This window comes from Silene latifolia, chromosome 9 (assembly GCF_048544455.1).
Source record: "Silene latifolia isolate original U9 population chromosome 9, ASM4854445v1, whole genome shotgun sequence".
Lineage (NCBI taxonomy): Eukaryota > Viridiplantae > Streptophyta > Magnoliopsida > Caryophyllales > Caryophyllaceae > Silene > Silene latifolia.
This window is the reverse complement of record NC_133534.1, coordinates 37,152,514-37,164,010: the sequence shown is the minus strand read 5'-3', so window position 1 is coordinate 37,164,010 and position 11,497 is coordinate 37,152,514. Positions and strand designations below refer to the sequence as shown.

The window sequence follows — 11,497 nt, the reverse complement described above, 5'->3', positions numbered from 1 at the left end:
TGTACGATCGAGTGCTTCAAAGGGAAATATGTGGTACATTGGTGCCTCATCCCATATAATTGACGACGTCTCTCTAAGAAGTTCAGCAAGTTGAGTCTTTTGCCCTATGTTACAGGTAGAGTTGTCTTGAATAAGTCGATAGGTATTGCAAATCTGCTATGGGTTGTCCTTCTCGTGGCCGTAGCAAGGCGTGCCATTGTTACAATTAATTCTCAAGAAGATTCGTATGAAATATGGAGCAGAATATTGTGAGGAAACTGAGATACAAAGACCTGTATTTATAGTCTAGGTAATCCAAACCTAAGTTAACTCTTATTCTTTATTGTTCTACAGCATAAGATGTATTTCTACATAAGACTACGACTACTGGAAGACTCTTTAAGATATAGAGAAAAAGAAAGCAAACTGCCTACAGGAGAGGAGGAGGAGTGTTGGAGTGTAACACTTCTTCACAATTGATGTATTATACGTGTATATGCATGTAATTAGGACTCCAGACTCCAAGATGGCCAGCCAAGACGTTTACTGTAATTCATATAGGATTTGGTAGCATACACTTTATTGGACTCTAATTTGATACGGATGATATTTTTATTATTTGATTTTTTAGTTATTTAGCAAATAGCATTATTATTTGATTGTTTTAGTTATTTAGCATTATTTATTTTACTGAAGTATTTTGCAAAGCTTGGAGACTCTAATATCGCTCGAAAAAAGCTTCATTTAATAATATACTAGATTTAATGCCCGTGCGATGCACGGGCCTATTTGTAAAGTTCTACTTCCTCCATTCAACTCCACTCTACCACTTTCCTTTTTCACGTTTGCCAACATGTGTTTTACGCGCTAAATATCGTTAGCTACGTATTTGCAAAAATTATAAAAGTTAGATATTTTTAATGTACTTGTAAAGACGAATCAAACAAGATCCCACATGAATATATTTCCACTTACGTATCGAGAGAAAATCGAAATTGAATACACAATTGTGAATAGTGTAGAAAAGTGAAATAGGTAGAGTGGAGTTGAATGGAGGAAGTATTAATTATAATGCGGTAATTGTAAATGTTAAAGGTATGAGTATGTAACATTCTTGTAAAAAACTAAAATAAAGTCATTTTAGATAATATGTCTGAATTCACATGAAAATTAAGTTAAAGTCATATACAGTTGTAGTTCAAGTGAACCATTAGTTGGTGAATCGAATAAGGGAAACACAATTCATATGTAAATTTTAAACCTTACTTACACGGTGGCGCCACAAAGGACTAAGTAGTGTAAATGTTAAAATAAAAGTATAAAAGTTTTAGATCAACAATGAAACTCTGCTCTATAGAAAATTAATCATCTTAGTAGAACGGAAAATTGGAAGATTTTGGGTACTGCTAATGATATGAGAGTCTCCAAAACTCCTAAGATAAGAGGGAGCTAATAATATGAAGTTATGAACTAATAAACATAGTATACATATTCCATCTACGGACCATCTGCCACTCCGCCAGCTCTTTCCATTGAAAATTACAACGTGGTATCTCTTTTCAGTTGTGAAATTCATTCGCAAGCTCACCGAAGGCAACAATGAGAGCTGAAGTCCTCTTGCACAGATGTAACAATCTTGCTCCCACAATTACACAATTATGCTATGTGGTCGTAAAAAAATGGCATTCCTACCCATCAACAAAGATAAATTGATAATTTACCTTACTGTATAAGATTTATTCTATTGTTCCACTTTTTGAGTTTATAACACCTCTTAAATTTCAATTTCGGGTAAATATTGAGTAAACATAGTACTCAATAACTCAAGTATTATCTCATGCAAACAAATCTCATTCAAACATATTGAAATTTTGATACAAATAAATTTTATGCTCAAGATCATAATAATTGAAGTAGGACAAATATCTAAGATCTAATATTCCTTTCAAAAAAAGGCAAAGACATTCGTTTGTAAATGAGTATACTAAACTTGAAGATTAAACTTTAATTGTAGCCGTTTTGACATAAACGGCTCAAATATACTTGTGTAAGGCGGTTTTACACAAATTTATCGTAAAACCGTTTTTTTATAACCACTTTTATCCACTAATAAAGTCGCGTTTAGACCCGTTTTACAATTATATTAGTGTAAAACTGCCCTACACAAGATGAGACCTTAAAAACTTCTAAGAGAGCAAATTTATTAGGAATTCAAGTATGTTATACGTGTAGGTTATAGCTAAATCATTGTAATTATTTTATTAACATTAAACAAACTTACCTTCATATTCTTCTCAACGACATTCTTTGTTTTACGTATTTCACAACGATTAGAATTTCTATCAAAACTGGAAAAAACCGGTTTGTTAAAGTTTTACCGTAAAAACTTGAAATGTTTACTTTTTATATGGAAACACTAATCAAACAGATAATACTTCAGTTTTACTACCTGTTTAATTTCTTGTGCATTTACATTCAATTACTTTAGAAACAATAGCAGAAAAATTAACAGAAAGATAAGAACACGACTATAAAGAAATTAATAGAAATTGAGAAATATTTAAAACTAATTCAAAGACATAAATATTAACCAAGAAATTTTCCACTATGATCGTCAACTTCACCGCCACGCAAGTTTAATCTTCAAATTCCTATTTGAATAAGGCACACAAATGAAACCTTCAAATGTTTTATCTTCAAATATCTGGGACCTTTCGGACAAAGATTAAAGCATAGGACCTACAAATAAGAAAAAATTAGAAAACCAAAATGAATATGATGAATTGTGAGTACGTAAAAAAAGAAAGTAATGTGCAAATAGGGTATAACAATAATATCAATAAAACAATTAAAATTAAAATAACAAATATATGTGACTAATATAATGTAAAATAGTATAGACTTCATAACACAAAATTAGAAAAGCAAAAGAAAATCAACGAAACTTGTATAGTGGTTTGTGTATAAACCATCTTTTATAGATATGTGTATTGTTTACAATGCAACAAAACTCTTATTTCTTTTTTAATTTTTAATTTAAGAGAGAGTTGGGAAGATAAAGATTTAGTAGTTGGATGCCTATCAATATAGCTAACAGTGATGCAATTTGATAGGTTTTAGGACTTTGTGTTTATGTACGTTTCTTTATAGTTTTTTTTTTTTTTTTTTTTTTTCATTTACATTTAATTATCATTATTTATTAATCTTAGGTGTTTCAGTATGGGTGGAGACTCTGTAATCGCTCAAAAAAAGCTTCCTTTATTAATATATACTATACTAGATTTAATGCCCGTGCGATGCACGGGCCTATATTTAAAGTCTTTAATAATATGCTGAATTATATAATAGAGTTAACCGACTATTAAAATAAGTTCATTAAAAATATGCCTTACTGAAAGACCATCTCTTAATAAATTTAGTGAGAAACCGTCTTATAAGAGACTTACTCCTTTCGTATATATTGGATCTTTCTATTATTAAAAGCAATACAATGCACAATTAAATTGAAACATATTAAAGCATAAACATTCATCTTGTAGCTAATTCGCTAAGCCTTGCAAATTCGTTTACTACGGACTATGAAGTAAGAAATAGTATACCCCCGGGAGTTTGTGAGATCTGAATTAGAAAATAAAATCATGAAAATATACGATGATATGTGAAATTTTATTGTTTTGGCTGAACTTCGTAATAGGTTAATTAACCTATTATCAGTTATCATGTTTTTTTTTGTCAAGCCCCATCCTTCGACTAATAAGGTATATTTGGGTTTTATACTTTTATATGAATATATCTATCGAGTATAAAACTTAGTTTTTGGGTTCACTTAAGAATAACAAATTACTACATCCGTCTTATTTATTTATTTATTTGTCTTTGATTAAAATATCCCTTAAAAACGAACAACTGATTGGGACAAATGGAGTATTGTTTAAAGCGCGCAGTGTCATGAAGATATCCAATTTATAGTTAAAACGGGTTAAGTATTACTCATATACATTATAAAGAAATACCTTTACTATAAGGGAGACTAATCAATTAAGAATAATATCTAGATAGGGTATAGCAAAACTTTGTTCCATCTATTTAAATAATAGAGTCGATCATTAACCCATATTACCTATAAGTTATTAGAGAGATGATTTTCGATTATGGGTTGAGAAGTGTTTTTTAATGCCTTTTAGCGGAAGATTTCACCTACAAAGTGCACCTAATAAATACCTAAATATAATTAGTACACGTCAAATACTCTTACAATTGAGATAAATTCCACTTGTACATCATAGTCATGAGTTAATTAGGCAGGATTAGGCTTATAATAACACCATAGTTGATTTATTAAATTTCTTAACTCAATATAAACTTATGCCATAAACTAATTGAAAATAACAAAACGTAAAGACTAACAAAAAAAAAGTACATGCATTTGAGTAACTATTAAGACTAAAGCAACAAAAAAAATAGTATAGACATATAGACTATAGTAATTATTAGTTTTATCGTCATAGGAGTCTTTATATGTTCGCAGGACGATCCTCTTAACTTTATAGATTGAATATAACTATGTCATCGACATTCCTATTATCAAATTATTGGGATATTAAAAATCCAAACTTTTGCAACCTTACTATATGATAGGGTATGTGTTGTAATATACTTTGTAGTTGTATAACCATAATGTCGTATGCCGCAAGAATTATTTGAAGATTTGCGGATTTGCTCCATGAATTAACAAATTCTCCCATAAATTAAACAACCACACTATACACTCAATTTAATCTTGTACCTGAAATTTCGAACCAAATTGCACGATTAATATTAGCTAAGAAACACTATGGTGATATAGCATGATAACTAATAAGTAAACACATTATTAACATAAGTACATAACAATTTATTAACCGTAGTATTGTTAAGCACATATAAACAATAAATAAATAAAACATCAACTGAAAAGAAACAAAAAGAGAGGGGCTACTTAATTAAATCATATTCAAAGCTACTACAACATACTTACCTTAAGTGTACAAAATCAAGGAGGAAAACTAAATTATTTCCTTAATATAAAATCTTATTGTTGTCCTTTTATCAATGCATATCTCAAAACCCTGCAAATAAAACAAAATAATCGATTAGTTCTTAAATTAAGGTTTAATAACAGCACACACACTAAAATTAATGAAAGATAATTATTAAAGTACGTATAGGCTACATGATATTAAAACAAAAATTTGATTCTACGTATCACAGGTGCTATGAAAAAAAATTCAATGTTGGGTTGTTGGCAATAATAATGCTTTATATAGGTTGGATGTTGGGAAAATTTGATTACGGCTAATCTTGTACATGCAATAGAATTCTTATTTGGACGAATTATCATCCGTAACATTATTTAATTATTTAGTTTATATATTTATTATGTGAGTGTCTCATTGATGTTGGAGACTCTGTAATCGATCGAAAAAAGCTTCCTTTATTAATATATATATATATATATATATATATATATATATATATATATATATATATATATATATATAGGGTCGGGATCCAGTGAGAACCACTAGTATAATGAGAACTATGAGAACCACTCCCTTGGATCTAATAATACGGAAGGCTGAAATTAAATATTAACTCAACCAAACTCCATCCAAATCATTCGACGCACCCCCAAACAATCAGAAGTCAGAAATCATTCATTTTAATTTCCAATTTCCTTTATCTCTCATCTTTCTTTCTTTATCTTCGACTATCAAAGCCTTCGAAATCACGAGCGCACCTTATACGTCCAATCGTTGAGATTAGCGCAGCCATGTCTAGCGATTAATGGCGGATCTTCGATGAGGTAAAATTTCGATATTGATGATTAATTTTTGTGAATTTAAGGTTTATGTCTATTTAATTTTTTAATCATCAATTAAATTAGTTGAATTTAGGGTTCAATTATTTGTTTAAAGTCGTAAAAATGAATTATGTTTGTCAAATTAAGGTTTCGTGATTTAGATAGTGGAAACTGGAAAATTAGGGATCGAGAAATTGATACATTGCTTAAATTGGTTGAAATCGTGAAGTTAGCGACTGAATTTCGTGAAATTACATAGTCTTTATTATCATCAAAAGCATTATTTATGTACATCTAATTTCTGTTTAGGTGCATCAAAATTATGGTTTCGTGGATTGAAGTTGGGTTTCCTGACGACCCTATATGAGAATTGATTTGAAACGTCATCAGTTTAGTAGCGAGTCTTTCCCTCTATAAAAAGATTTTTACCAATGGGATGAATATTTAATGCAAAGTACGGAGTATCTTTCTTCGGAAAATTTTGAATTCATCAAGTGCTTTAGAGAAAGGGAGAGTTCTAAAGTAACTCTGATGTTTCTTCTAATTTTACCCTTTGTTTGGATGCATGAGGAAGAGAAGGAAGAAGGGAGGATTTCCTGTCAAATCATTCTCATGGTTCGAAGGATATTAATTTGCTCTTCCCTCCCATCCATTTCCTTCCGACCCAACCAAACTTACTATCTAAACAAATGAGTGCACCTTCCTTTCCTTCCAAATCTCTCCATCCACAAAAAAAAACCCCTTTGTTGATAGTGGCATCTGACTTCCTGTTTGGTTAAGGTCTACAAGCCTATTGGGATGCATAACTTAAGCTTGTTTTAAACTTTTAATTTGTGGTCTGTGAAGGGAGCAACTCTTGTGGATCGCATTGTGACGATATCTCTTACAGAAAACTATGTTGTGAAGTCTGAGATGGTAATTTCACTTGACCGATTTGGGATGGGTTCAACTTTTGTACTTCCCATAAATGTTGTGATTTTTGTACTTCCCATAAACTTTTTTTTGAATTAGTTTGATTTGTTTATATTACCTACAATTGCTGATTTACAGTACCATACTTTTGTTTTTTTCTCTACCCTTTATAAGGTTTCTTTTGGGATTTTGTTTTTGTGTCATTGAGCTAGACAAAATGTCATTTTAGAATTGTATGAGGCAATATTAGGCGCCCAAGTCCGTTACCATTAGACAAAGGTTTTGATTATTAATTGGCTTGATTAGTTGATTAATCTATACTTGAATGTTATTAATTTGCATACTTCATCACAAATGCGAGTATGCGAGCAACTCAGTGAGCATTATCTATAAGGCTCTTGTTTAGAGCCATTTAAGGGTTATCATTTTCCTTCGTTACCTATTTAGTTTTAATTTGCTTCCCTTGTGCTCTTTAATTTCCAGTGAAGTTGATGCCTCGTATTAGTCTCTAACTAGTCTTCTACATTGTTATTAACTGATGATCCTCACTTTATGTAAGGGACTGCTATTTGTTGTAGAACTCACGAAATGTACAAAGATACCGAGGGTATCAGTACCATGTCAGTATGTCACTGTCGCATGTTCTCTACAATATGAATGTTTACGTTTTACTTATTTTGAAAGTCAATTAGCTCAAATGGGAGAGCATTGTGCATTGCACAAGATGTGGGTTCGAATCCCATATTGGCTATGAAATACCAAATCTTTCTTTTATTCTAAGAATGAAATAGTGTAATTGGTAATCATATTTCCATTTCTTATCATGGATCTAAAGACAAAAAAGATGAGGGAATTGGACACTTATTTCATGCATATATAGGGTCGTTTAATGCACATAGGTTGCTTTTGCATGCATCTAATAGGCTATATGGGACTCGAACCCATACCTTTGTGCGAAATTTGCACATTGCTCTACCATTGAGCTAATAGCCTTTAAAATACGCTAAATAAATATGAGTTACTCTGCCAAATACAATAAATTATTTGATAAGAATAGAATAACATGCTCACAAGAAAAAACTAGAAAATGTTAGATACCATCAGAGACCTACTATAAATTGTTTGATAAGAATAGAATAACATGCTCACAAGATAAAAACTAGAAAATGTTAGATACCATCAGAGACCTACTATAAATTGTTTGATAAGAATAGAATAACATGCTCCAGCATTTGTATTCACACCTTGCAAGTGTTCAATAAGATCTTCAGATTTACTCTGCAACTGAAGCTGCATATCCCAATAAACAAGAGAGTTTACACTTTACACAACTGGTGAAAAACTAGAAAATGTTAGATACCATCAGAGACATACTATGATATCACCTTCTCACTCTCAAGTTCAGATATTCTACTTTTCAAGCAATTAATCATCAAAGACGGACTTCAGCAATTCAGCATCCTCACACATATATAATTTGAAATTCTGCACAACTAAAGCAAGTTAGACAGAATTGACGCAAATAACAGGACTAAGAAAATGCAAATACAAGAAAATGGTTAGAATAATGACTTATTGTCCTATTCTATCAGCATATTTAAGAAGATTGGCAAGAATAATGAAATATGAGTAAAAACGTACAAATAATCAAGTTAAGCGCGAGGGAATGGCTCCAAGAAGTTTTTCACCGATGATGGTATGCTTTCAGATAGAATACTCAAGTTTTAGGCTTGATCCGGTGTTTGTTTGACCTCCAGTGAAGCTCGACACCGACTTAGAAAAGCCTTCCTGGAGGACACCAAGACAATGCAAAACCTATTTTATTTAGGAACTTACTCATTACCAAACAGCTCTAAGGACTACATTAATGTAATACTCCCTCTAATCCAATCTAATGGCAAAATTTATTGTTTGGAGGTCAAACATAGATACACTGAAATATTTCTCACATATTAGTAAGATATGTAATAGATATACTAAAATGCCTTGGCCGGTAAATACATTAAATCTCCTTCACGGTCATTTCCCTTATTTCATGAACACAGAACCTTATTTCATGCATATAAAACCTTATTCCATGCATATATAATTTAAATTAATGTCCTTAACCAACATTAATCAGTATCATAATATAACCAACTGATGCAACTAAAGAACCTTTTAATACACATAGAACCTTATTTCATGCATATGGAACTTTATTTCATGCATATGGAACCTTAGTTCATGCACATAGAACCTTATTTTATGCACATATAATTTTATTTCATGCCCATTTAACACTTAATTCTTGCACATAGACCTTATTTCAAGCACATGAAACCTTGTTTAATGCACATAGAACCTTATCTCATACACATATGATCTTATTTCATGCCCATTTAACACTTATTTTATGCACATAGAACCTTATTTCATGCATACATAATCTTATTTCATGCATATAGAGCCTTATTTCATGCACATAAATAATCAAAAGACGTGTTCCCATTTGGTAGAAGAAGAATATGCGGATGATTATGCTCTTGAGCCTATCAAATCATGGCAAATACCAAAAACTAATTATAACCTTCGGACTAACAAACACTGAGGTCGTGCATTGCTTAAAATGCTAACACGCCATATAAAAGCTCGAGCCATATGGGAAAACGAAAGTCAATCAATATCTGAATGTATATAAGCTCCAACACTAAAAATATGGCTGAGTTAAGTTTACCGCGACGATATATTGCGCCAATATTGGCTGCACATGTACAGACACGACTGAGATTAGACCACGATGGCCAATACCGAGGTGAAGCCTTAAGTTAAGATTTACATCACTTGGACAGCAGCCCAGATCAAGTGATTATCCTTAAGTCGCAGAGCGTTTTTTAAGTAAAAAAAAAATATGAAAATCAAGTGATCATACCGAGTTGACCATCCATATGAGTATCACATATTCACATGCTAAGACTTACAACATTCTATTTGCAATCGGCAACACTTTTATTTTTTACAAATCAAAATAGTTGCAGCTTCGAGATTGATTAAATTGAAATTTGAGTGTCTCGAAATGCCTGAGTGGCATAACGCAAAACAGAGGTAGTATCACCAACTAAACCTAATTAAACACGATTATTAAAGCATTACACAACCATGGTAGCAAAATTACAAATCCAGCCTACTAATAAAGTCATTTTATATTTAACAATCGCAAACAAAAGTAATCAATAACTAGTAGCGGTGAAACCAATATTTAACTTAGGCGTCCAAATTTTCCTGGAAAACAATCTATTACATCCTCCGTCTCAAAAATTCCATAGAAGTACAACAATAAAACTACGAAACTAAGAATTTGCCATATAAGAACAATGAATTAACTTAATTAAAGAAATTTCTGGAAATCAGTCTCTAATTTCAGGATTTCAATCAATTTACGTAGTTTCTCAACTTCCTCAACCCTAATTTCTCAGTTTCCCCAATCTAACTTAGGAAAACCCTAATTTCACATACATAATCCATCACTACGACTTTAACAGATTAATCAGGCAAATTCAACTAATTTAATCGATCAACAAATGGAAAAAAAAAAACATCAAAGAGAAAAAGACGAACCTTAATTTCGCAAAAATTAATCATAAATATCGAAAGTCTACCTCGTCGAATTAGCAAGATCAATTGTTGGAAAAAGCGTCCAAGATTTTGATCGTCGAAGAATTTGATCGGAGTGGTTGTGACGATCGTCGAACGTAGAGAAAGAAGGAGCTGTCGAAGAGAGAGAAAGGAAATTTGGAAAAATGAATTGAGTGTTGAGGATTTGGGGTACGATGGTTTACAATAATTAGAATATGTTTAATCACTATTCATCTCACCGTCAAAGTTTAGTTTGATCTAAGGGCTGTGAGTGGTTCTCATGGTTCTCATTATCTTGTTGGTTCTCATAGGATCCCAAATCTATATATATATATATATATATATATATATATATATATATATATATATATATATATATATATATATATATATATATATATATGACTAGATTTAATGCCCGTGCGATGCACGAGCCACTTGTTAGAAGTTTTTTGTAACGATTTTAATTATACTTTGGCCCTTTATGTTCGTCTGAAAAGAGCTGAACAGAACTGAACTGAACTGAATAGAACTAAAAAGAAGTAAAAGTTTAATTTGTGTAGAGATTAACTGAACTGGATGAAGCTGAATTAAACTAAATAGAGCGGAAATTAAGTCCAAAAGAACATAACATTTGTACATTATTAGATTATCTAAACTCTGAGTATGATTTATATGTGCGACGTTTAAATTGATAAGATCATTCCTAGTAATTTTAATTACACTTAAACTGGAAAAAAAAACGAAAATTCATATAGTTATTTCCAAACTATATGTGCAGAAAAATAGAAATAAAGAATACATACTTCGTTATGTATAATAGACTATTAAGTGCATTTTATATTAGCTTTAGATCTTCATAGACTAAGAAAAATGTCGTCTCGTTCTGTCATAATTGTATTGGTAGATTGGTGTATTACAATGTTGGAACCCAAAAAAACAAAAAAATAGGGAGGAATAAATTCTCAATCATATACTTCGTATATTTAAGCCAAAAGTTAGTGATGAATAATAACTTTTTGCACAAATTTTAGACTAAGATGGTCTTATATCATGAAATGGTTTTTTCTTTAAAAAATCATTTATTTATTATTGCTAACAAAGAAAGAGTGAATTTTATACAAATGGACCGTCTTAGATTGTGAGATT

At 31.1% G+C, this 11,497-nt stretch overlaps 1 long non-coding RNA gene across 1 annotated transcript; it reads right to left on the bottom strand.

Annotated features, from left to right (window-relative positions):
• Nucleotides 1–2,402: 2,402 nt before the first annotated feature.
• Nucleotides 2,403–3,066, bottom strand: LOC141602600 (uncharacterized). Its single transcript, XR_012524550.1, has 2 exons — nt 2,925–3,066; nt 2,403–2,718 (listed from the first exon to the last, which is right to left on the bottom strand). It is a non-coding gene; the product is annotated as an uncharacterized LOC141602600 (long non-coding RNA).
• Between the last annotated feature and the right edge of the window lie 8,431 nt (nt 3,067–11,497).